General features: G+C 45.1%; 1 protein-coding gene across 7 annotated transcripts in view; it reads left to right on the forward strand.

The window, feature by feature from the left end:
- PALM2AKAP2 (PALM2 and AKAP2 fusion) overlaps positions 1–27,378 on the forward strand; it is a 505,394-nt gene that overhangs the window by 396,359 nt on the left and 81,657 nt on the right. Inside the window, exon 1 of one of the 7 annotated variants that reach the window (XM_042965224.1) lies at positions 3,388–3,513. The exons of the other annotated variants lie outside the window; for them this stretch is intronic. The gene's annotated coding sequence lies outside the window, so the exon portion shown is untranslated. Of the gene's footprint in view, positions 1–3,387; positions 3,514–27,378 lie in introns of those variants that run through there. 7 annotated transcript variants of the gene reach the window in all.

Genomic DNA, 27,378 nt, shown 5'->3' on the forward strand with positions numbered 1-27,378 from the left:
GTTGCTCCTTGCTAGAAGGAGGAAGTGGCAAGTTCTCTTTTATGATGGGCCTCCCTTGACCTCCCCTTTTGGTTTGCAAATGATCTCTCTGAGGGACTCACTGAGTCTTTTTTTCAGTTTCTACTTTTCTCTAAGTTTAGGGACATGTGGCTACTGAAAGACCAGTATTTGCAGGACTTGGTTCATTGTGCTTAGTTTGGGAAGAGAGAGAGAAGAGCTTTGTCAATCTGTATCTAGGCTGACCTTTTTCCCAAAAAGCCTTTACTTTTGGTGTTTCTTCGGCAGGTACATTGTATTTCTTGGGTCCCTTGGAGGTCACTGTCCCTCGGGGCAGAGTTTATGTCACTCCAGCAACATAGCAGATCCAAAATGGGCAGATATGTACATTAGGCCATAGTGAAAGAAGTCCTGAGTTCTTTCCCGGCTAAGCAAAATTTCCATAGGTTTTGTGTCCTAGATGCTGTAGGGCCTTTGGGAGTATTAAACATTCACACATCTCAACTATGTTTTTTTTTCCCCCACAAAATTAGTAGCCCTTTCTTTGCTTCAAATGGGCTTCTGTAGTGCATCTAGGAGACTAAATGTGCTTCTTTCATAAAATATCCTCAGCTCCAATAACCATTATCATGTTAAGAGACAAATGATGTGATGTACCCATAAGAATGTGCTGGGTGATAAAGCCAGCTTTCCCCATCTCCAGCGTTTCTCATATTCTCATGTTCTTAAGATCACGTGGAAGCTGTTAGAACACTTTTCCTAGCCCTGCCCCCAGGGATTCTGACTCGGTAGGTAAAGGTGGGGCCGAGAAATCTGCATTTTTAGTGAGCGCAGAGGTGGTTCTGATGTCTGTGGTCCTTGGTATTGGCTTTGAGTCCAAGGCCAGATGTCTCAACCTCAGCACCATTGACATTTGGAACATGGTAATCCTTTGTTGCCGGGGTGCTGGTCAGCAACATCTGGGACCTTATCCCTTAGATGTCAGTAGCACCCTCCCCCCATTATAACAATCGGGAATGCCTCCAAACATTGCCAACATGTCCCCTGGGGAGTCAAATCACCCTCAACTGAGAACCACTGACTGAGGGGGAAATAAATGAGAAAATGCTAATTAAAAACAGTTTTTACTTTCATACATAGATGGTCATACCCTCGCATTGATTTCATTGAACAAATTAAACGAATATTTCTGAGCACCTGATATGCACCAAGCATTTTATATTAAAAATGTTTAATATAATCATGGTTACTTCTTTAACATAAGATGGAAGAAAAGGAAATGTTCTTGTAAGTTAATATCTGTTGAATATGCATTTTTCCTAAATTAATATTCCCAATAGTTTTCTGTAGGATATACCAGAGCTTTAAAATTAATATTAAAAAATTAATATTAATTAACCAATATGAAAAGTAATATTAAATTAAAATGAATATTAAAATTGGCATTGCTTTAGGGAGGATGTAATTCAGCTGGTGTGAATCACTGTACTCTCTAGTGATGAAACAAATTTGATTTATAAACTTTACATTTATTTTAATTTAGAAACATAGGAAGAAAGTCATGATGCACCTGCCATAATACTGTTTCTAAAACCTCACCTCTGCTGTAATTTTAGAATCTTTCCTTGGAGAGTCTGTGGTCCACATAAATAAATAACTGTACCCAAACATGCTCATTTCAATGTGAGTTTTTCACATGTTAGTAAAATGTTAAAAATAGACCATGATGTAGGGCACTCAGATATTTAACTCCTTACGTCAGTGACAGGAGGAGCTATAAGGAAGGAAAGAGGGAAAGAAAGAAGGTAGGAAGAGAGGGGGAAGGGAGGGACAGAAGGAGGAAAGAAGAAAGGAAGGAAGGAAAGAAGGAAGAAAGGGAAGGAACAGGAATTGATTGAGGATAATGCTCTATAATCTCTGACCACCGGTCAGTAAATTCTATTGAAATTCAAGAGTAGAGACCTACAAGGAGGCTGGTGAAACCATTCCTAAAAGGCAAGAAAAAGAAGCCTATTGACATTCAGGAACCCTGAAGAGATCAGCTGACTTCTCCATTGTAGACTTTATCCCCCTCCTCCCAGAAAGGTGTGAATACAGCTCAAGACAGGAAAGGAGTCTTTTCTGCAGAGGGTGCTGTTGTTAATGTGTCAATAGTGTGGACAGGCTTTCTGGGCAGTTCCCAATGATATCATTTCTTTGTACTGGAGATCAAGGACCTTTGTGGATTAGGAAAGAAGAACCAGACCCCGGCAGCTGTCTTTCCTGCTGTGCTTGGCAGGCAGCACTGAGTCTCAGAAGAGGACCCCAGGACCTTGGCCAGGGGTTCAGAAAGAAGCAGGCCCACCTAGAAATGGAAACTCCAAGGAGGGTAAGGCGCTCTGACTTACAAAGCTGGAGAGAGAATAAATAGGAAAATGAAAAACCCCCATCCTTCCTAGTGGAAGGCTGAATTCAAGAAACCTGGCCTTATATTATTTTCCTCTGCAGAGAGCGTGCAGAGTAAGATAACTGCTTGCTTTTTAAAAATGCTGTTTTCTGTGTAGGGTGTTTCAGCGTGTGTCCTCTCAGGATTTCCAGACAGTCCCGAAAGGGTCATTAACATTATTTAAATATTCATGTTGGGGGAGGGGACCACAGACTGAAATTTCAGACCGCTCCAGAGTGAGGGATGGTTGGCTACCACCCCAATGCGGCCCCACCTTGTGTATCAGCTGCCTCCTTCCCCGCAGATGGCTTTGTTGCGTTGACACCAGGCCACCGGCTGCCACAACGAGGAGGGCAGCGCGACGGCTCTGGAGAGCCGGTGAGCCGGAAGCATCCCCGTCCACACCTTGGGCTCTAGGCCACAACGGGGAGAGCCCCAAAACACAAAGACGCACTTCCTAACCGCTGCCGGCCGTTGTACTTACGCGGGGACAGTCGTGCGGTGTCGAAATGAAGGACTGCTCCCACCTCGGGCAGGAGCTCAGCAGCCCCTGGCGTTGCGAGCGCGCACATACACCCACACGCTTCCACCTACTTACATACACGTACGTGTACCCCAACACACACCCGCCTGTGCACACGCCGACACGCCCACCCGTGCACTGACAACAGGTCCACATCCACAGACACAGAGCCCTCTCCCCAGTTAGGAAATACTGGGCTTCACTTGCCTCTATCCATCCATCTCTCCATCCCTCCACCACTCCAATGTACCCATTCATTCATTTCGTGGTTTCTCGGTTTGTGCTTTGGATTCCACCAAAGCCAGAGACGCGTGGGTGGATGGGGAGGGCACATGGAAGCGGAGGGGCGGCCCGCGGTCGCCGGGCGCCGAGAGGGGCGGGGAAGGGGCGGGCTCCGGCAGCCCACGGGCGGCGCTCCTGGCCCTCCGGCGCGCCCAGCGGCCGCTGCGCCCGGCAGACGCGCTCGCCCCGGCCCCGGGGCTGCCGCACGCCTTCCCCGGAGCTTCTCAGACGCCCCGCGCCGGAGCAGAGCTCGAGGACTGCGCCCCCCAGGATCCCGCGCCAAGAGGTGGGTGGCCCAGGCTGGGGGCGCTTCGGCCCCCGACTCCGCGTCCCCGGGGCGCCCTCCTAGTGTTGCGGCCTCAGGCGTCGTCCCCGGGGCGCCCTCCGAGTGTTGGGGCTCCAGGCGTGGGGAAAGGGTGGCCCGGGAGGGGCTGCAGATCTGGGGTGTCCTCCGAAGGATCGCGGACTTTAAAGGGCTTTTATGGCCTTGCCTAGCGGAGCGTGTGCGCGGAGGTGGCCTGGCTGGAAAGGGCTGTGGCCATGTGGCTTTGAATTCCTAGGTTTGGGGGAGGGCCGAGCCTTTGGCTGCTTTATTCAATACTTAGTTATATATGCTTTAGAAAAATAAACTTAGGACCCTTTCTTCTGCCCTCCAACACACACACACACACACACACACACACACACACACACACACACAGGCGGGCTGTACAGGAAAAGCGGGGAATATCTAACGGCCGTGGCCACCCCTCCAGATCCGGAGCAGCAGAGGATGGAACTACTGGTTCCAGCTCCCGAGTAAGACGCGGGTCCTTAGATGGCAGCGCTGGGGCGTTGGGGGGGCGCAGGCCGGGGACGGCCGGGTCCCCGGCCAGCCGGAGCCTCGCGGACTGGGTCTGGGAGCTGCACACTCCGGAGACCATGCAGCCTTTCTGTGCAGGGACGCCCGGAGTACGCGCTGAGCCTGGAAGTTTAGCCTGTGGCTGAGACCCCAGCTGTTAGGACCCGGTGTTTTATCCTGGATAAAGCGGAGGGTACCTCTCTTTGGGCCCTTCGTGGATACAGTTTGGGAAGTGGAAGGGGCTGGTCGCGGTGGTGCGCGCTGGGCAAACTGTGCCTGTAATCTGGGTGGAGGCAGCGTGAGCTCAGGGATGGGAGCGAGGAGATCCTGGCGGCCCTGAGAAATTCTGGAGAAGCGTACTGGAGGACGAGGGACCGAATCGAAGTCCGTGAGAGCTGGGAGCCCGGGACCCGGCGGAGAAAGGCGGGCGGGCCTGGGAGCGGCGGCGCGGGTGGCCGTGAGCACTGCCGGCTAAGGGGCGGCTGCGCGCAGTGGGGAGCCAGGCAGGGAGCAGAATAGGCAGCGGGTTACTGAGCTCCCGGCCCTCATGGCAGACGCTCGCCAGCCTTGGGGACCTTTCCCTAATCCGCAAAAAGGGGGCGTCGCGAAGGGCGATGACTCATTTTGAGAGGCCGTGGGTTGTCTCTCCAGACCCGTTCAAGCCAGTTGCGTAGGGCAGTATTGATTTGGCTGTGATAGGCTTTGTGGTCAGACTTTGACAAATCCTTACCCTTCTCTGTAGCAGTTTTAAGTGCAGAGCCATTAACGTAGGCAAGCTTCTTTCCCCCGCCCCCCCCCCCAATGTATTTCTCTTTGAAAAGAGATCTCACACACACACACACACACACACACACACACACACCTATACATCTCTACATGGTGCATCTCTGAATCTGCTAACAAGTTCACAGGGGAAGCAGCCTTCCGTCTTCACATGTTGCCAGGCATCTGGAGGCCACCAGGCACCACTGTGATCCCAGGACGTTGATTTTTCTTGGTTTTGTTCTAATTCAAGAGAATTTCGCTTAAGCATCACACTTTTCTTCCTGGAAATGGTCCTAATTTCATTAAATATTGTCTCTTTCCTCCCACCTGGCACCATCCCCAAGCCTGATCAATAAAATTTCAGAGTAAGGAGTTTACTTTGTCTGTTTAAACGTAAAACCCTTTAAGAATTAAAACTTGCCCTAACACATTTTCTAAAGGGCTGTCCACTGCCAGCTTTCTCCTGCCCAGTTTTGACACTGGCTCTTTGCTCAGAGGGCGCTTTCTCCTTTGAGTGGGCACAACATGGGTCAGGTAGGTCCTGCAATTATTTGGGGCTACACCAATACCATTAGTCAGGAGCCAAGAAAAATGAAAGTAACCCTCCTCGGGTCTCCCAGCATCTTCCCTAGTGGACTGCAAGTTAGGTGTCAAGGTGTTTCTCTGGCACCAAAGTTCACTTCAGTTTCTTTCGGGGATGCTGAGGTGCCGGTGTGAGCGGGTGACTGGGTTCTGAGATGGGACAGACATTTTGAAATACCCATTATCTCATAGTTCTGGCATCACGGTTGGCAAGGCTTCCTGCCTGCACAGTTCAGGGTAGTGTAGTCAGATTATTTCACTTCCATAAGTGGCTCGTTCTCACTCAGGAACCTCAGGATTTCAGGCTCATGAGATGAAGCAGGTTGTCTTAACTTATCAAGTAAGGGGGGGTAGTATGAGCCATTGGTTGTTTTACAACTAAAACTTATCAATATTTTAGTATAGCACTATTAAATATTACTTTTAAAAATGCGATCACCCTAGATTTTCTAGTTAATTATTAGAATTATTGTCTAGATACCCTCTTTATAGATTTGGTGGACTCCTAAAGCATCCATGTCTCAGATTTCTATCACGGATGCTATTACAAGTGTCTGGGTTTTTTTTTTTTAATGGTTTATTTTATTTTATTTTATTTTTGAGAGAGAAAGAGTACCAGCAGAGGAGGGGCCGAGAAAGAAGGAGACAGAATCAGAAAGTAGGCTGCAGGCTCTGAGCTGTCAGCACAGAGCCCAGCACCGGGCTTGAACTCATGAACCACAAGATCATGACCTGAGCCGAAGTTGGCTCTCAACCCACTGAGCCACCCAGGCGCCCCTACAAGTCTCTATTTATTAAGATAGTGACAAATGTTTCAAATAAAAATGAAATTGAGTTTGCATGGAAGTTGTGTTGAGTTTTAATAATTGAAACAGGTGAAACAGCGGCATGTTGAAATTTACTTCTAAAGACCAAAAGGGTGATGTTTAGCTCTATTCTTTAATTTTATACATTCCTTAAAACTGGTAGAATTGATGATCAATCTTGACTTAGCCTCTGAAATGGCTGTTCTTTGATCTTGAGAAATGATCTTGAGTCATCATTTGCTTAGATGATTGATCAGGGATTCTGTACTACCTATTGGAAATTTGAACAAATTAATTAATGCACTTATCAATAATTATAGTAAATTTTACTGAAAAACGAAACAACTTTAAGTTCAACAATTTTAGTAAGTTTTGCTGGAAAACATCATCATTTTCTTTATACTGTGTAAACTCTACACCCATGGATATATTTTCTATGAAGCTAAAAAAGCTTAAGTGAGGGGTCTCCTCACTGGCACCCACCTTACCCATTAGCACGTTGAGTGGCTTGGGCATGAGGGTGGCAGTGCCTCCATGATCCATGATGAGATCCATGCTCTTTGTAAGGTAATCCCCTTCTAAGAACATATAAGTCCACTGTTACTTAAAAAAAAAAAAAAGGAGGCATACCTGGGTGACCCCATCGGTTGAGCTCCAACTTCAGCTCAGGTCATGATTTCGCCGTCTGTGAGTTGGAGCCCCACATGGGACTCTCGGCCATCAGTGCAGAGCCTACTTCGGATCCTCTGTCCCCTCTCTCTCTGCCCCTACCCCGCTTGAGCTCTCCCTCAAAAAAATTAATTAAAAATTGGAAAAAAAAAAAAAAAAAAGACCACCATTCAAGTTTTGGACCTTTGCCCTTCGAACATGTTTGTCAGGAATGTATTATTACAGGAGAGTCAAAATCATCTCTATTTCAATATGAAATCCACTATTTTGCTCAAAGAGAAAATTATAGAGTTTGGATATGTGATTGTCACTAGCACTTGATGAACTAGAATAGTTAAGAAATGAATTACATTAAGTAATATAAGTTTAAACCTGAGTTTTAAAAATGCGTTTCAACTGTTGGTGATACAAGTGTGTATCTAAGGGGTAAAATGAATGGCTACCTTGCTTGGCTTTGCCTTGGTGAGTTTACTGTGGTCACTGTATTGTTGTCTGTCCATTGACAATTTAGGACTTTGTAGTCTCTGCGTGATGTCAACACAGGTAAAAATAAAGGTGTGTAGGAGCGCACAAGTGTAATTGTGGAATCCACTCCAGGACGGCCTCTGGAGACCGGCTTTTGAGAAAATAAATCCCAGTACAAATATCATTTCTGTTCTTTGCCCCACTCTCTGGAAGGTTGAGCGCCAGAGAAATGAATTAATCATGACTTTTCCATCGCCTACCGTACAGCAAGATGCACTTTCTCCAGGGTTCTCTTTACCTGTTGAAGTGAATTCTGAGATTGGGGAGGTGCAAGAGAGGACAGACAGCATGGGGGAAGGGCCTGAGGGCATCCTTGGGCCCGTCTACCTCTTTCCCCTTTGGTATCTGTCTCTGAAATCCAGGCGCACCAGTTCTACCAGGCCTTGGGGGGTACAGTCAAGTGGAAGCAAGGGATGTGTAACTGACATTGCTCCCCTCTTGGTTGGGGTCTCAGGGTGACCAAATGTGCCATGCAGCTGGAGAAGGTGGCCTGTGGAGGCGGAATGCTGCTCATTTTCCCCAGGGATGGGCGGTGAGACGAAGGAGCTTCCCTCAAGTGGGTTTGAGGAGTTGGGTGTTTTTGTTTCATCCTTTAAGTCTTGGAGGTACGTGTCCTGGTTGAGGGAGTTGTGGGGTGAATGCAGGGAAGTCAGGGGAGCTGCAGGACACTGTGAAGAATGTCGTTGTCCTTTGACCTTTTGCTTCCTTAGGGGTGGGCAGGACTTTTCTGGTGGGTTTTGCTGCTTGACTGGAGCAGCCTGAGTGAGCAGAGGTCTGCAGATAGTGTGATGCCCAAGTTATCCAGAACCATGGCGGGGCCAAAACACAGTAACGCCCGGGCCAAGTTCTCTGCAAGATCTTGGGCACGCCACTTAAAATGGAATCTCAGTTCCCTCACCTATAAAAATGGGAATACCAAAACCTGCCTATTTGAAAACTTGTGTTCAATGAGATATATGGAAGCACCTTGCATGTATTGTATTTCTTAAGTTAAAAATCTCTTTTCATCTTTTTTTCTTAAGACATATTTATTTATTTAAGTAATGTCTACACCCTGGGCACCTGGGTGGCTCAGTCGGTTAAGCGTCCGACTTCAGCTCAGGTCATGATCTCAGGGTTCGTGAGTTCGAGCCCCGCGTCGGGTTCTCTGCTGACAGCTCAGAGCCTGGAGCCTGTTTCGGATTCTGTGTCTCCTTCCCTCTCTGACCCTCCCTTGCTCATTCTCTGTCTCTCTCTCAAAAATGAACATTTTTTTATATGTTTATATTTTTGTTATATTTTATGTTTATAAACATAAACATAATCATTAAATTTTTTTTAAAAAAAGTAATCTCTACACCCAACATGGAGCTTGAACTCACAACCCTGAGATCAAGAATCTCATGCTCTGCTGACTGAGTCAGCCAGGTACCCTAAAATCTCTTTTCATGTCTATGGTAGATGCACGTAAATGGTTTTTAAAGTTAATTTTTAAAATTCCAGCAATTTGTGGCAGGTCAATTGTTCATCCTTCACACTGATCGGATGGAAAAGGGTTGAGCACAGAGATTCTGCAAACCTAACGTCACCTTCACTGGCCAGCCCCCTTTTGACTTGGGGGAGTCTGGCTGACATCCTTCTTCTCCCGTTGCCCCCACAACACTTGCATTATCACGGCTTCTTCCATTTTTCTTTACTTGCTTCCTCTTTATGCTTTGAGTGAGTCAGAAATTGTTCCTCATCGGGCAAACAGACCCAAATTTTCAGGACCCTTATCCTGGGCTTTAAGCTCACTCAGTGACCCGTAGTGTGATGGATGTCAGTGGGACCTCCCTTCCGAAACTCGTGCAAGATTCTTTGCCGGCTCTAATGAGTTTACTCTGTCACTAAGATGGGAACAGGGATTAATATATTAAGTAAAGATGTGCAGCCAGGATTAAAATGAAAACGGTTTTCAGAAGAGCCTGAGAAGCCTCGTTAATCCAATCCTTTTATGTTTTACCATTTAATTTCACAGATTTGCCATAGATTTTGCAGGTTGGATGAATTATTAAGTAGCACATTACTTTGAATAAAGTCCTAAGTGTTACAAACCATTCTTTTATACACACCAGGCTCCAGCCTCGGCCCAAAGCTCTCCACCGAATCAATCCTCTGTGCCAGCGAGGACTGGGGTCTGGACTAGCACGAGCCTGTACCTTTAAGGAAGTGAGGCGGTTAGAAAAAGTAGCTGGGGATTCACAAGCAATATGATTTAAAAAGCGGAACATTGTAGCTCCTGACCCTGTTTGCAATGCTTCCGTGAAGTTTTCTTTTTAGTCATTGTCTGCGGGAGGGAAATCCCCCCCTTAAAATGTCCCACAAAAGGGGGACCGTCCAACTCATGTCCACTGACCCGCTGGTGTATCTAGTCCTACACTGAAGACCCAATTTCCTGGGACTCTGCCCTGTTCACTTGGGCAGCATATCTGGACGTGCAGTCTAGTCATACTAGTGTCTATGTAGGGATTCCTGGGCTCTGGCACAGACAGGATCACCCACTTAAGAGGGGCCTGGATACAGCCTTTTGTTTATTTTTTTCTGGATGCTGCCTTTTAAACCAACTCTTCTGGGATGCCAAATAAAGCCTGAGAATTGATTGCATTGGGACACAAGCCTGCAGAGGATACAGATACCTCCCCAGCACCCCACAAGAGTAGTAACTTAGGAGAGAGGAGAATGTGCCCTGGCCCAGGTACCCAATGAAGTTCTTTTTTTTTTTTTTTTTTTTTTTTTTAATGTTTATCTTTGAGAGACAGACAGACAGAGCATGAGTGGGGGAGGGGCAGAGAGAGAGAGAGAGAGAGAGAGAGAGAGAGAGACAGAGAGAGACAGAGACAGAATCCGAAGCAGGCTCCAGGCTCTGAGCTGTCAGCACAGAGCCCAGCACCGGGCTCGAACTCATGAACCGCGAGATCATGACCTGAGCCGAAGTCAGATGCTTAACCAACTGAGCCACCCAGGCGCACCCCCAGTGAAATTCTTAAATAAGCAGATACACTGACCTGCCTGCCTCAGGTCTTGACTGATTTCACTGCTCCAACCCAGAGGCGATCCTGGAACTACTTCAAAAAGGTCTGTGGCTTCTGCTTGAGCTTTCTGCCCTGTAGGGCCCCTAAACCCCTGATCTCCTTTATAGGATGGACGAGAAATCGAGTCCATATATAAAGATTAAAAAAATGCCAGTCCAGAAGCATTAACCTCTCTTTGAACTACAAAAGGTTGTATGTTATTGCTTCCCACATGCGTTAGTGAGGAGGCCTTGAGGAGGGTTATTACGGTGCAGGACAAGGATAAACTGTGATGTTGGAGCAGTTTTTCCTGGGTTGTCAGAAGAGGCCCACCCTCTGGAGGTTTCTGCCTGGTGCTTTGCGTGCCCCGGGGTTTGTCAAGTTTCGAGGAGACATTTGCCAGGCCTTCCAGGTTTATAGTCTTTTGTCAGAGGGGTGTGGGGTGGGGGGCTACCACTGACATCACACCGAGCACTGTGAAGAGAAGGGTTCCCTAGGTGGCCATCCTGTCTGTAGGCCATGATCTTCACAGCGTGTCTATAGTGAACCGTGAGGCCAGGACTGAGCCACTGTCCTGTAGCAGAAACCAGCCCTGCAGATCCGGGGAAAGCCCAGCCCTGGGCAGGGGAGAGGAAGGGACACTGACCTGCCTTTCCTTCCACCCAGTTAACTGCCTCAAATGCAGATCTCTGGGGGCCTACCCAAGCCCCACACCTGGGTGAAGTGTGTGTAGAAGGTTCTAGAAAGGCCAAACCACACTTTCCTGTAGGCGGTTAACTGACTGCTTTCAGTCCCTCTCCCTGACCGGATTGGCTTACATTATCATGACATCATTTGCTCAGCAGAAACACTTTGGTGCGGTGCCTGATGTAAGTTTTGTGATACACCCTACAAACAGAGAAAGAAACCAATTGTTGAGCCCTCTTTATGAAAGGGGCCGGGGGAGTGAATTTCCCAAAGGAATAAATCTTAATTTTCTAGAAAATCCAAGTACTTCACAACTCTGAATTCAAAAGCTCTCTCTGTATGTGTATTAAAATCAAGGTCCATGTGCCATGTGCTGTGTGATTCCAAGGCTGTATTTAGCCTGGCAAATTAGTATTTTGCATTCGAACATTTTATCTTTGCAAAGGATAGCAGGCATTCTCCTCTGACACAATCCCAGATGAACAGAACCCATTCATTTGGGGAGGAAAGCCATCAAACTGTATAGGCAACTTAGATCATATCCAAGGTGCTTGTCATTATCCCTGTTTGGGGATGATTTTTCCTTTAGAGAAAAGTTCAAATCGGTGTTAAAATGCAGCACAGAGATGGGCCCCAAGTGTGGGAGGCGTTGCTTTTGCATGAAATCACAATGTGTACATTGTTTTAAAATATTCTTTTCATCATATGCTTCATTACCAAAACAATTCACAGCCTCCCAAGGATGACAGATGTTATAGTATAACCAGCATGGAGGGTATAAAATAGAAGAATGAAAAGGGAAGAAGCCCCTCCCTCTGGGAGCATCAATGAGAATGGGATTTAGTTTTCTAGGGAAGTCCCTGTAATCCCCAGGGACACCTTGATCTTGAGGTTTCTAGGCTGGGGGTGCTGGGAGGAGCTAAGAGGGAAGGGGAAGGGAATTAACATTTTTTGAGTGTCAGATGCTAAACAGGTTGCTTTATCTCCACTCTCTTACTTGTTCCTTACAATCGCCACCATTTTTCAAACGAGGATACTGATGCACTTGGCAGTTATGGAACCAGCCAAGGGCCCCACAGCTGCGTGATGTCGTCCTGTTTCTCCCACTCAGCTCCCTCCCGTTACTTAACCAGTGCTCTGGGGCCCTTGCTGTTCGAAGTGTGGTCTGGGGACCTGTGGCATTGCCATTACTCAGGAGCTTGTTGAAACGAGAGAATCCTGAGCCCCGTCCCAGACCTACCGAATCAGATTCTGCATTTTAACAAAATCCCCGAGAATCTGTATGCACGTTATAGTGTGAGAAGCTCTCTTACCCCATTTGGCGGAGGAAGGTTTGGCAGTCAACCCTATGCAAAGTAGCCAAGCTTCCAGACTGGAATCAGCAGATTCAACCTGAGAGTTTGGTCCGCGAGAGGGGAGGATGCTCCTAGAATCTAGTGGGATAAACACCCTACAATGCACTGGACAGCGGCCCACCATGAAGAATTACCCTCCCCAGAATATCCAGAGTGCTGACGTTGAGGTACCCCTGATCTCGTTGTCTGTCTAGAATTCACACCCTGTAGATGTGTTTCCGTAGCTTCAGATGCACGTAGCTCTTTAGCAAGCATATCTTAAATGAGAGGATACAAATTGCAGTGTGCTATGCAGATGTGATTCTTTATATTGGGACTTGAAAAGTGACAAAGAGTTTAGATTGCAACATGAAAAGATTTCCATTAGAGTTTTGAGAGCATCTGGCTAAGGTACCCAGGAAGCAGTGGAAATACATCCGAGAGCCCTGTACTGATTGCCCCCCACTGGGTCCCTGGCCCCCCACCCCCTTGCCATCCTGCCTGGCAACAGTGCCTTTTGTGTTTTAGTTTCACTTGCCCAGGCCTCTGCCCTATTTTTCAGCTCCCAAGCAAACTGTGTTGGGTCAGCTATGCCACCTGGAGGCTGGGGGAGGAAAGGGGAAAAATGAAGGACTCCCTCCCTAGGCCTTTCCGCTCTGTCTCCTGGGATCTGTGGCTCTGCCTCTTTTCTGGCTCAGCTCCACCACGCTGCAGGCACTTCCGCTGCTAAATATCTATCCTCTGTCCCTTCTCCCTTCTCTCTCCCTTTAGATTCTGGCCCAGAACCTCTGGAACTCTCTCCCCTCCAGCCACTCTGTCTCCCTCCTGCCTTTTCTCTCTGTCTTCCTTCCTTCTGTAAGCTGAAAATCCACCAGAATCACAACTGGGAAGTGAAACCAGCACGCCCAATGTATATTACGGGGAAGAAAGTTTTGAAGTGAAATTATATCCAGGAAAGAATCCCTGTCATTCATCCTCAGTTTGAAGAGGATTGCTCTTGAGAGGATTGCTACAAACGTCTCCGCCTACTTTCTTGTTTTGTTCTGATTCAACTTACTTTGAATTTGAAGACAGAGTTCTTTGTAGGTTCTATTGTGTTTTCCAGCTTTCTTTCATTGTTGGTATTATAAAATTCATTTTCCAGTACTTTTTTTTCTTAGCTTATTTATTTTGAGAGAGAGGGAGTGAGCAGGGGAGGGGCAGAGAGAGAGGGGGAGAGACAGGGTCCCAAGCAGGCTCCCCGCTGACAGCGCAGAGCCCCACGTGGGGCTCAAACTCACGAACCTTGAGATCATGAACTGAGCCTAAACCAAGAATCAGATGCTTCACTGACTGAGCCACCCAGGCACATTATCCACGAAGTAGATTGTTCTAGATAAGCTTTAGAACCAAACTGGATTTGTAATGAAGGCATTCCAAGGAAAAGAAAACCTCTTTGAGACTTCTGGGTACCCTCTTTTCATAACCTTTATTATTCCTTGCAAACAAAAGGTGGGGCCATAAAAGTGGAGGAGGCTGTGGGGAGTGGCTGGTGGACTAGGCAGAACATCCAGCCCCAGCACTGAGATCCAGAGGCCAGGGCAGAAGCCAGAGTGCTGGGCCTCTGGCCAGCGTGGAGTGTATCTTCCCAGGGCTGTGTTTTTCCAGCAGACCAGCTGATCTGCTCCAGAGGGCTTTAAACTGGAAGGTGGGGGTTCCAGGAAATAGTGGGAGTCAGAACATGAGAGCAGTTCCTATGGAGGATTATCAGTTTTGTCACAAAAAGGGGGGATTTGACACCTGGTAATTGATTCCTAGTCATTGTTTTGAGAAAATAATTGGGAAATCGTAAGAGGACTAATTTTTGTCTTTAACATCACTCTTAAAGGTATATAAATGAGAGGAAGAAAACCTTAGAGGCCTCTGTCCCCTGAGATACCACTTTGCCCTCCAGCTTACACCCTCTAGATGTTCTCACCCTCATCACATCTCCCCAACTCCTCAAGGGTCCTCTTGGGCTTGATAACATGTGCCATCTGTCGCAAGTTCCACTGAACTCTTTCTGCCACAAACGATACCTTTCAAAATTGGCCTGGAAAAATGCTAGCAAAAATCATCACACAGTTGACTACTGCAAATACTCGGGCAAATACAAAGTAACAATTGCTGGGGCTTTATGAAGAATGGATCCAAACCAAGGACAGACTTTCTACGATCGGAGGAACACATAATACAGTATATGTACAGTTGAATAAAACCTTGAACCTTTAACACGGGTCTGTTTTCACCCGCAAATTATGATCAAGCTTCTTTTTGAAGAGCATAACTTTGAAAGAGTTCAAATTTTTGTTTTTCTTCAGTGAGTTGGGTCTCCTCTAAGAGCAGATACTCTGAGCGCAAAGTAGATTTTAGTTGCTTCTGATAATGAATATTTGTTGAAAGTCGGGCCCTCTTTCAAGTGCCACATATGTGTTGTCATCTTTGACCCTCATAACATCCTGTTGGGGAAGGCACCGTTATTATTTTGCTTTGTTACAGATGAAGAAACAGAGACACAGAACAAGAGCGCATCACTGGTGGCAAAGCTAGATTTGAATCCCTATGGTCTGGCGTTTATAGACAGTCTCTTAATCATTACCCTCTTTATTCTGCCCTCTTAGTGCTTAATACAAGCTCAGCTAGCCCTCTTCTTTTACTGAGGTTAAAGTTCTGAATCTCAGTCTATAAATAAAGGCTTGCAAAAAAAAAAACCAGCATTTTAAAATTTACATGAATTAACTTAATTTTGTCTCCAAGTCCTCAACCTGTCCAGCTAACAGAAAATATAACCTCAGTTATTTGGGGGACATGCCCACCTTGTGATTGTATCCAAGGTTTAAGGCTTTAGAAGGCGCTAGGTTGTGGGAAGGAGGCCATCCCAACACCTGCCCACACTGGTTTCAGCTGTGATTTCCAGGGACGTGTCTACATTGCTTTTGACTGTTTCTGTCCACATGGCCAAGTCTGAGGCTCTCTGCTAGTCTGGGCAGGTGCGGAGGGCCCACAGGAATCCTTGACCAGTCTGTGTACCTGGAGCCCGGAGTCTGCTCTCTGAAACCTTGCCAGTTCTCCTAAGAAATTCCAGGGAGCCGAGGAAATCACCCAGAGGTGGAGGGAGAGAGGACCCTTCCCTTTCCAAAATGCCTTGCATAATCTTGTTGATGGCTTACTTTTTACAAAAGCCAGGAAGAACTTTGACTCCTTCACACCAGATCCCCAAAGCAAGCATTTACGTGAAAAGTCTGGCTGCCTGCCTAAGGAGGGGAGGAAGTCAAAAGAGAAGACATTGATTAAGGTCTCAAAAATGTTCGTGGAGTAGAATGGTGGTTGCCAGGCGCTGGCAGGAGGGAAGAATGAGGAGTTAGTGTTTAATAGGCAGAGTTTCAGTTTTGCAAGAGGAGGAGGGTTCTGTGGATGGAAGGCGGAGATGGCTGCACAAGAAAGGGGTGTGAAGCAGTTAAGATGGCACATTTTAGGGGCACCTGGGTGGCTCAGTTGGCTAAGCGTCCGACTTCGGCTCAGGTCACGATCTCGCGGTCCATGAGTTCGAGCCCCACGTCGGGCTCTGGGCTGATGGCTCAGAGCCTGGAGCCTGCTTCCGATTCTGTGTCTCCCTCTCTCTCTGCCCCTTCCCCGTTCATGCTCTGTCTCTCTCTGTCTCAAAAATAAATAAAAAACATTAAAAAAAATTTTTAAAAAAAGATGGCACATTTTATGTTATATATATTTTACCACAATCATCAATGCAGAAATTTTATTTCCTTTGTATAAATTTCGGCTCGTTAGACAATTGCAAAAAGAACTCTAGAGAACAAACCGATGGTCACCAGAGTGGAGGTGGGTGGGGGGATGGGTGAAATAGGCGATGGGAATTAAGGAGAGCACTTGGGATGAGCATTGGGTGATGTATGGAAGTGTTGAATCACTCTATTGTACACCTGAAACTAACACTAAAAAAAAAAAAAAAAATTCAATGTTTATTTCTGTGTGTGAGATAGAGAGAGCGCTAGCAGGAGAGGGGCAGAGAGAGAGAGGGAGACACAGAATCCGAGGCAGGCTCCAGGCTCTGAGCTGTCAGCACGGAGCCCGACGAAGGGCTCGAACCCACCAACTGTGAGATCATGACCTGAGCTGAAGTTGGACACTGAACCAACTTAGCCACCCAGGCACCCCTGAAACTAATATTAACACTGGATGTTAACATACTGGAATTAAATAAAAGCCTAATTAAAAAATAGTGAAAAGATAAATCCAAAGGACGGAAATAAAAAATGGATTTGTCACCCTTCATAAAAAGTTCATGAGAAACTATTTTTGAATGCCAAAGGAGAAAATTAAAGTTGAATCGTCCAGCAGTGGATGTGTTCACTTTCCTTGGGGGAAGTTCCAGGTCTTGTCTGACCTCTGAGACCAGCCTAGGTCTTGAACACAGAGGCCCTAAACACCCAATAGTGAACTGGCTCAGAGAGTGTTTATGGGTCTAAGTGGTCCATTCTCTCAAAAAGCACCCAGTGGGACAAGCCTGGGTGGTGAACTGCGATTTCAAGAGAAGGACATGAGCCGAGCTGTGTCCAGACAGCTCTCTGTCCCTGGGATGAGGGCAGCTCCTTAAGTGCCACACCTCTGTTATCATAGGAATCCCGAGCTGTCACGTGTCTCAGTATTGTTTCCTTTGCAAAGTAAGTCTGGCTCGTCATATTTCCAAGGTGGAAACTACCTCTCCCCTTTTTATTTTTACCACAGTGGCTCCATGACAAGGGAGATGACAGATGCCCAGACTTGCCTCTGGCATTCAGAGCTCCAGATATCTGGGCCCAACAGAGGCCCAGCCTCTGAGACAGGAAGAGGTGCCTAGCAAGGTCTCAGAGACACTCCTTCTTAGAGTTTGATGGTTGTCAGAAAGGCGCCATGTTCTGGGCGCCTGTGAGGCTCAGTCGGTTAAGCATTCGGCTCAGGTCATGATCTCCCAGTTTGTGGGTTCAAGCCCCACATTGGGCTCTGTGCTGACAGCTCAGAGCCTGGAGCCTGCTTCAAATTCTGTGTCTCCGCCTCTCTCTGCCCTTCCCCTACTCACCCTCTGTCTTTCTCTGTCTCTCAAAAATGAATAAACGTTAACAAAAATTAAAAAAAAAAAAGAAAGAAAGAAAGGGCATGTTCTGAGAGTGACCTGTGGTTGCAAGGCTGTGGAAAACAGTGGTGGCAGCCCTGAACGGCTCACCCTTGTCAGTGGACTTCAGGGCCACGCCAGCGGGATGACTTCCTGGTGGAGGGACAGCTCCCTGATGCAGAGACGGCAGCTGACTTCCAGCCCCAACAAACGTGTCGAGGCAGTTCTGTGCTGGACGCTCCTTCTTCTTGCCCCGGTTTGTTTGCTTTTAATGTTAACTGTGGTAAAATGCATATAACATAAAACTTATCCTCTTAACCATTTTTTAAATGTGCAATTTAGTGGCAATGAGTACCTTCACACTGTGGTGATATCACCACCCACGGAACATTTTCGTCTTGCAAAATTGAAACTCTTTTCTCATTAAACACTAACTCTCCATTTTTTCTCCCTTTCCAGCACTTGGCAACCACTGTTCAACATTTTGGCTCTATTAGTTTGACTATTCTAGATACCGCATGTAAGTGGAATCGTTCGGTATTTGTCTTTTTTTTTTGACTAGCTGTTTCACTTAGTATCATGTCTTCAAGGTTCATCCATTATTGTAACATGTCTCAGAACTTCTTTCCTTTTTGTTTTAAGTTTATTTATTTATTTATTTTGAGAGAGAGAGAGAGAGAGAGAGAGAGAGAGCGAGCAGGGGAGGGGCAGAGAGAGAGGCAGAGAGAGAATCCCAGGCTGACGGCGCAGATCCTGACGTGTGGGTCGAACCCACAAACCGTGAGATCGTGACTTGAGCTGAAACCAAGAGTCAGATGCTTAACCAACTGAGCCACCCAGGTGCCCCAGAACTTTTTTCCTTTATTAATATTCATAAGTGATACTCCTTTGCATGTATCTGCCACGTTTTGTTTATCCATTTACCCCTCGGTGGAAACTGGGATGCCTCCATGTTTTGTCTCACCATTGTTTTTGAGAGATAGGACCCATCTGTGAGGTCCTGGGATCAAAGAAACTCCCCAATCCCTACATTGAGGGGGTTCACTATCTCTAGCGAGTGTCAAAGCACAGACAGGAAAGAGTAAATCACAGTGCAAAAAGTGTAGAATATGAGATAACTGTTCAAGATGTGTCACAAGAGCATGGGTGTGGATTTGCAAAACTGATGGGTGGGAGAGAGTATACTTTACAGCACGGATTCCAGAGGAGGTAGGTAGCCCAAGCTCAAATCCTGGCTTTTTCACTTGTTATCCGTGTTGCCTTGGATGAGTTATTGGATCTTTGTAAGCAGCAGTTTCCTCATATGTAAAATGGGGATAAGAGTACTTTCTTCCTAGAGTTCTTGAGGGGATTGAATAAGAAAATGTAGGTAGGGAGCTTAACGGAGAGCCCGGAACATGGTTAGCATTGTAGTTTTAGCTATACAGTGACGGATTTTGGAGACCCTCATCATCAAATAGAGAAAAAGCTCTTCATTTGTTTTTATCAGATAGTTGATCGTAAAAGTCAATATGGCCTGGCTTTCTTATCAGCGGGAAGATATAGAATGAGGAAGGAGAATGACTGTTAGTAGATAACCTTCATCTAACTGACAAGAGAATTCTCTTTCTCAGATTAGAGAGAGTAGGAAGCCAGGTTCCAGTGGTAACTGTAGGTCTCCACGACTTTGCCCGTGTAGATAGTGCTATCATGGCAGTTCTGTCAAAGATTTCATATTTAGATTACTTTAATCGGAAGTATTGAAACACCCTCATCTTTCTAGTAATAACTGAGAAAACTTTTTAAAATTAAAATAAAACTAAATAGTTTTGCTGAATGAAGTGTTTTTCTATTAGAGGGTGCCCTTTAAGTGTTCTCAAAAGTAGATCTAACACGTATCATCTGGATGGTGCATTACTTACTCTATTCCTGTTTGTCTGCTTGGTATTTCCTACCCAGGAGTTCATTCACTTCGAGGCAATTGAATCCATTATTAGCCGGGAGAAAAAACATCTCAGTCTCTCTGGCCCCAACAATGGATTTTTTAAAATGCATTGTACACAGCCCTCTGAAGGGGGAAAAAAAAGACATTTGAGGGGGGTGGGTGTGAACATAGGGATTTCCTCCTCCACCCTAACTGTTGCTAAACTGTAAGTTAATATTGTGAGAGAGAAAAAAATATCAAGGTCTCAACTTTCCTTGGCATATTGTTTTGTATTGTTGTTTACTAGTAATAATGAAGACTCTACCTCCCCTAGCCGCCACCTACCCCCTTCCCCCGCTCCTCCCCAACAGTCCTGGTTAAAGCTGAGTGGTTTGCACTTGACTGCAGACCTGGAAGGTTTGCTTAGCTTAACTCAAGGTACCTAGGCTTCCTAGATGCCTCCTGGAGGCCGTCTTCCTGTTAGCCCTTCTTGTCAGGGATTTCTTGTATGCTGGATCTGCCGGGGTGGACGAAGAAAGATATCCTGGGGTGCCTTTGAATGTATTTTGATATTTGTCCTCAGAAATGAAAACAAAACTTGGAGATTTATTTTCTCTATTCAAATTTGGATGCTTTTCTTTTTGCCAAAATCTCTTGAGAGTGACAAGCCAGCAGTGGTTGAAATACTTCTCTGGCTGTTAGCAGGGAGGATTTAGCGAGTGAGCATTTCCCTAGGTTGGGTTGAGATTTGTATTTGTTTACGTCCCAAACTTTTTTTTTTTTTTTTTTGGTAAGGCCATAATTTTGAGTATCAGCAGAACTTGGGGCAGATAGAGTTTCATGGAATGTATAATCCTTTTGGGTTGTACATTTTACTCAAATAAGCTTTCGTGATGGGTTGGTTAAATAGGACAAAGTCTCCAGAGATTTGACTTGGCTTATTTTGCTCTTTTGTTCTTTCCTTTTTCCTTGATTAGACTTCTGTCCTACCCCTGTTAAGGGGTCAGCTGAACTGCATGAAAATAAGGGAGATGGGTAGTGGTGCACTTACTAAGAGGTATTATAGCGGGCTTGGTAGCATATCAGGCTCCAGTGAGGACAAGATTGGAGCTCTCTTACAAGAGAGCAGCTAGCTCTCACTTCTGGGTAAGCAAGGTACCTGAAATAATTAGCCCATGGTTGGCAGAGTGTAGGACTGCCCACCAAGGAGGGATCCTACACTGCGGAAGTGACAACATTGTATAAGAAGGAAGCTGACGTTTTTCAATGTCAGCTGGACTTGATTTGAAAAATGTTTTATTGGCTAAAGCCGTAGAGTAACCCACAGACTCATCGAAATCAAAGTTTACAGTCTTTAAGAGGACTAGGTTGTAGGGAAAGAGCCCTGCCAAGGTGGGCAACTCAGAATGACTTGATCAAGCTAGTCTGCCTCCCAAAGCCGTAGCTTTGTAAGCGGAAAAATGAGTTTAATAATACCTATGATTAGCTGTTGCTATTAAGGATTATGTGCAGTAACAAATCCAAAGTGCTGGCAGATTTTCTTTCTTTCTTTTTTAAGTTTTTCTTTTCATACTTTCAATTATGTAGTTTTAAATAAATGTAAATTCCCCTCCCCCAAGCATTCCAGGTCAAATGAGTTGACATGTAAAGTGTTTTGAAAGCTACAGATATTATTTGTGATTGCCTCTTAGTTGACTTTAAAACATTTGTTTGTCCCAGGAACAGAAGAGAAATATGCTTTGATCATGAGACAGGTGCATTTTTAGTATGTGGCTTATTAACGTGGTTAATTTAAACCCTTCCATATTCTTTTGGTGCAGAACCTTGTGTTTTCAACTATGCTCTTGGGTTGTAAGTTACCAGATGATCTTCTGGGCCCCTGTCAGCTCCAAAATGAAATGATGTATGCATTTACTTATTGACTTAACTCTAAAGCCTTGAGATGATGGCGGAGGGGGGCACTGAGGAAATGACAACTTCCAAACAGTCCATTAACCTCACTGACGCTGTGTCCCTGGAGGGAACAAATGAGGCCAAGGTAGAGCTGCAATGAAGTGACCCCCAGCTGTCCACTCACACTGCCCGGCTTCCGCCTGGTCCGATTTATCAAGAGTGATGTGAACATGAGTCAGAGATGGTTTTATAAGAATTTTTATTTTGGTTGAATCATCATCTGTTGGCTGTTTCCATTTTTTAAATATCATTTGATTAGCTCAAAGATGCCCAACATTTATGGTCCTGACTCACTGAAGGAGGTAACTCACTAATTACCAGTGAGACCCTGGGGAGGAAGTGGGTTGGCAGGCTTTCCCACCTGATGACCAACCTGGCAAATTCCAGAGAAGGAAACGTGCGATCACAACTCCAGGCAAAGCGATAGAAAACCTTGCACACAAACCCATTGTGGAGACACTTTAACCTACTTGAACACATTAATCTTCCTCTGGGAGGAGGCTCAGCTGACGTCACCCACTCATTTTGCACACGAAGAAACTGAGCCTCAGAGAAGCTAAGTGAATATCACACATTTGGATCTGGCAAAACTCCAGATGGAGACAGGCTACCAAAATTAGAGGAGAAGGGAGGGTCTAGAAGGATTTTCTCCTTCTAGTTTAAACTTTTCTGTGTTGGTTGGATAGTTTTCAAAGAATAATGATAATTTTTGAAGTAATCATTTTTTTAAGAAACTAAAAATTCCATTTATTATATTTGTAATTATTATTCAAACTTAAGAAAATGAAAAAGGACCTCATCAACCCTTTAGTCCAAACCTCTCATTTTTACAGATCAGAAGATTGAGATAAGTGTAGTAGAGCAATTTGGTCAACTTGATAAGCTGGCTAGTGGTATAAGATATGTTTCAAAACTTAATAGACTAAATGTGATGACTTAAGCTCTGTATTTCATTAAGTACATGTTCAGCTACCTGAACTAACCCAGAAGACTCCAGGCTGTGCTGTGGAGAGGAAAGCTCCTGACCATTGGCTCTGGGGTCTATGAGACCCGGGGTTGCAACATGGCGCCTGTTGGTACCTCGGGACACATTACTTTTCCTCTTTACATCTGTTTCTCCATCTGTAACTGTGAATAATAATACCCGTCTGGCAAGGTTAGAGTTAGACATTAGAGATAATGAATTAGGTATAATCCATCTGAAATGGCCACTTTTATACATTAAAATCAAATACTGGGAATTTCATATGGCTTAACCTAAAATTTAGAGTCTGATAGGCACTAAGTAAATAAACTACTCTACCTGTAATAGGGGATAAAAATATAATTCTTACAGATATTATAGTTAGATCCCAAATAACTGTTTTCTTTTCTCAAGGAAATGAGGAACATACTTATGGCTTTACACTGTCTTAAATATTACAGCTGCTCTCTGACCTTGAAAACATTCTACTTCCTTGAGCTTCACCTCCCCTTATGGTCCTTCAGGATGTGTTCTACCCTTTGATGGTGACAGTTCATGGTTAGGTTCACTTTCTCCCTTTCTGTTACTACTCAGTTGGACACACATGGGTCCTCTGTAGCCCTTCCTTCTTCCCATTTTCTTTCACTGAAGATCCATTATTTTTTAGGTTAGAAACTCTTCTGTGTAATAACTGCCCTGCCGATGCATAGAAAATGGGTATATTTTCAAGATTTGTAGCACTGTCATAGTTTCTTGCTGGTAAGTTTTGGTTAAAAGTATATCTCTACGGTTTGCTTGAAATACCTGTGTTCTGGAGCTCACAGTGCTATTAACTAAATGCTTGCTTAACGTTAGGCTTCATATGAGTCATTTACAAATATACAAGATCTATAAGATTGTAAGTAGAAAATTTGGTTATTTGCAATTTTTTCACCATTATAGATAATGCAGACAGTGAACAAATGGTAGGGAAACAGCCAAGGGTGAGTTATCATTAGTTCATATTTTTAATTCATTTTATTGGATTTTTCTAGTCTTTCTTATCAAAAATTGTCTCTGAACCAACATAACACTACACGCAGAGAAATATGTTGCTTAAGCCGGTCGGTAAAATGTACAAACTTAACCACGTTTCATTAAAAGCAAACTGTTGACATGAGCAGATGGGGTTGGGATTGGGTGGGGGGAGAAAGAATTGGGAGACAAAATGAGAAAATCCTAAATCTTCATCATTTTCCATAGGATTGAGTTCAGTTTTCTACCCCCCAAAGCAATAGGCTAATCCTTTCTGTTTGATCTTTTCAATGATTAAGAAAAAGGAAGCTGACATTTATATAAAACTTAACTCATTCAACATTGCCTTATGCCTGGTAGTAATATATGTCTGTCTGCATACATTTCCAAGATTTATCTTGTTTCATTAAAACTGCAGATAGGTGTCATCTGTTTTATTTGTCTGCATAGTTTTAGTACTAGGCATCTTAGTAGACTTGCGATCTAGAAGAAAACGGGAAATAGAAGAAATAGGAAAATGGAAAGAATAAATTCCACTGCCTCCATGAGGTGCAGAAGTGACCGTCAGTAAAACTATAATGTGAAAAGGGTCAGCTACTGTGCCTTTAGATACCCTTTTAAGAAACCAGATCTAAGTAAGTTTAAAACATTGTTTTAAGGACACCTAGATGGCTCAGTCAGTTAAGCGTCCAACTCTTGGTTTGGGCTCAGGCCATGATCTCATGGTTCATGGGTTCCAGTCCCACATCAGGCTCTGTGCTGACAGTGTGGAGTGAGCTTGGGATTCTCTCTCTCCCTCTCTCTCTCCTCCTCCCCAGCTCATGTACTTGCGCTCTCTCTCAAAATAAATAAATAATTTTTTTAAAAAATTGGGCGGGGGGGCACCTGGGTGGCTCAGTCGGTTGAGCGTCTCACTTCGCTCATTATCTCACACTTCATGAGTTCAAGCCCCATGTAGGGCTCTGTGCTGACAGCTCAGAGTCTGGAGCCTGCTTCCAATTCTGTGCCTCCCTCTTTCTCTGCCCCTACACCACTCATACTCTGTCTCTGTGTCTAAAAATAAACATTAAAAACATTAAAAAAAACCAACAACAACCATTTTTTAAACAAGTTTTATCATTTAGTTAGATTTCCCAGGTGACCTCAGGAGGATAGCAATGGAGGTGGTTGCAGTTGCCCAGGGCCCTTATGGCCATGGCACCGGGGACAAGGAAGAGGCATGTTTATTCTTCCCTAACCTTTCACGTGACCTCTCCCTTGGCTCCCTTCCCGCCCTTCCTCCCTTTGTCTTTCTCTCCTCTGCGAGGGCAGGATTCCACAGCTGCCTTCAAGATCTGAGACTTACCTTATGTTCTGGGAATGTACCAAGTGAATTCTTGCTTCTTGAAAACAGTAACTCATCAACCAGGGTGGCACCTCACAGAGACAGGGAGGGTGTCCAGCTGTGGCCCCGGGGGCTGGCGCTGAAGCAGGCTTCATTGCAGCACAGAGCTCCCCGCAGTGCGTGAAGGATGGAGGAGCGTGGAGCACAGGCCAGGGGGGCAGAAGTAACCCGCCAAATACCCTGCAGCCATGCTACCCACCGGGGCTCCGGAGGGTGGACTCACTCTGGCCCAGCTCCGTGGCTCACCTGGCAGATGGCCAAGCAGAACAGGACCATCAGTGATCTATCAGAGGTCTTGAAAAACTGCCACTGCTAAGCTTGTGTCTTTCTAGAATCGTGCAGAGGGTAGAATTTGCCTGCGCTGTCATTGGTGGAAAAGGAGGTAAAACCAAAGGTAGACTTCGAGAAATGACTTGTCCTGCATCCTCCCGTGTCTGGGAATGGCCCTGAGGGTTTGAAGAAAGGGAGGAGGATGAGGATGGAAAAGACATAGGTTTGAGAGAGATTGGAAGTTTGGACACAGTCATCGATGGGTGCAGGAGTCATGTCTGATTTGGGGGAGCGGGGTTTATATGGTATAAACCCTCTAGAGGTCTATGAACTCCCAAGAGGCGTAATCCATCCATTGTAGCCAGTCTGCCTAGATAACCCACCTTGGGGAGAAGCCAGCTCATAGACTAATGCATTGACTCTCCTCCCTGTGCCCAGCCCTCACCTCTCAGGCCATTCAGGTCACTTCCCCTGTGTCCTGAGTTCTGCCCCAAGTCCACCTTGATCTGACATCCCAAATGACCCTTCTTCTCTGGCTCACCTAGCTGGCTTTCCCCTCTCCTTTCTTGCTGAACTTTGCACGCCAACCCCATTTTCAGCCTCTAAAGAGAACATTTTATTAGACAATGGAAATCTGAGGCAATGAGAAAGAGTAGAAATGCCTCACTGTTTATTTTTAGAGCCTTGACCCAGCCCTAGGAATTCACACAACAAACCCAAACGGTTAAGTATTGCCTTAGGAAAGGTTTCTGCATTGTGCTTGCCAGGTACAAGGAGGGAAAGTTACAGTTCATTCTGCTTGCTCTTGTAATAACCTCATCGTCAATTCTAGAGCACAGAATGAGTCGCTATTGCAGAGGCCTGAAGCCTGTATCATCAAGTCCATCTTAATGCCAGATTCTGTGTTCTGAGCAAGAGTGCGTCATCGCTGGTCTTGTGTTTTCCAGATAAACACAAAGCTTCTGGGAGAAAATGCTTGAGTGAAAAGACTACAGGTTGCTCTTTCATGGGAGTTCCTGGAAACCCTCTAAACCAGGACACTTGAAGTGAGCCTCCTGACCTGGGCTGAGAATTGCCCTGGCTGACACAGCTTTTATTGGATGTTCTACAAGGACCCACTTTGTGCATGACCCACAGACTCAGCCACGGGTAGACTAGCTCGTTGTTTTATCTCAGTTAACAGACTTTTGTTAAAAGAACAAACAAAGTGCAGGTGAGTCAAGCTTGTATTTTCAGTGACAGCTCCAAGGATATAACTAGAAGGCAAATAATGTAAAATTTTCACTGTTTCCCCAGGGATTACATGTTGCACACTCAAACGTCATCACGTCTGTGACTTGTGCAGATAAAAGTAGATTTGCTCTTGAAACTACAGTGTCTATATTAAGGGCAATTCTCTCCCCCCACCCCAAAGTCTTTTCTCTGTGCAGGTTGTGAGACATCTTTTTAGGGGTACTATATTTCCTAAATATAACTATAGCAAATATGTTATGAAGATGTGTCAGTTTTTCTCCTCGAGGCTGAATTGATTGCTACTTCAATTTGGGATAATGCTTTTAACTGATATATTGTCCCATCAGGATATTTATATAGTTTAGTATATCTCTCCACAAAATACATATTTATTGCAGAGGGAACAGAGTAATTTTACAGTGGAGGAACATGGCAGATACCACTCGAATCAAATATTCAAAGTTAACATCATCAGTAATGGGACAAATTGACACTGGGCACCATTTGATAGGATGAACAAGAGAAAAACCCAGCGTCACTTCTGTGATCTCCCTCCAAAAATGCACAACTTGGATCTAACCGTAGGAAATATCAGACAACCCCAAATTGAAAAACAGCCAACAAAATAATCTTTAGAAGTGTCAAGGTCATGGAAAAATAACAAAGTGCCCCAAACTGAAAAAAGACTAAAGAGACATGAGCACTAAACGCTATATGAAACCCTAGATTGAACAATTTTGGTAAGAATGTCACTGGGATAACTGTTGACATTTGAATGGAGTCTGTAGTTTAGATGGTAGGACTCTATCAATGTTTAGTTGCATGACTTTGAGACTCTACTGTGGTTAGGCAGAAAAACAGCCTTATTTTTAGGAAACATACACTGCAGTATTAGGAATGGGGCATTGTGTCTGTAACTGACTCCAATGATTTAGAAAAAAATTACACATACACACCATGTAGGACTTTAATTTTTAAGAGTGGAAATAGGTAAAAGACATTATTATGAGAGATGCCTTAGAAGCATTAGAGCATTTTTTCTTAAATGTTCTTTAAAACAGGCCCAA

The sequence above is a fragment of the Panthera tigris genome, chromosome D4, assembly GCF_018350195.1.
Source record: "Panthera tigris isolate Pti1 chromosome D4, P.tigris_Pti1_mat1.1, whole genome shotgun sequence".
Taxonomy (NCBI): Eukaryota; Metazoa; Chordata; class Mammalia; order Carnivora; family Felidae; genus Panthera; species Panthera tigris.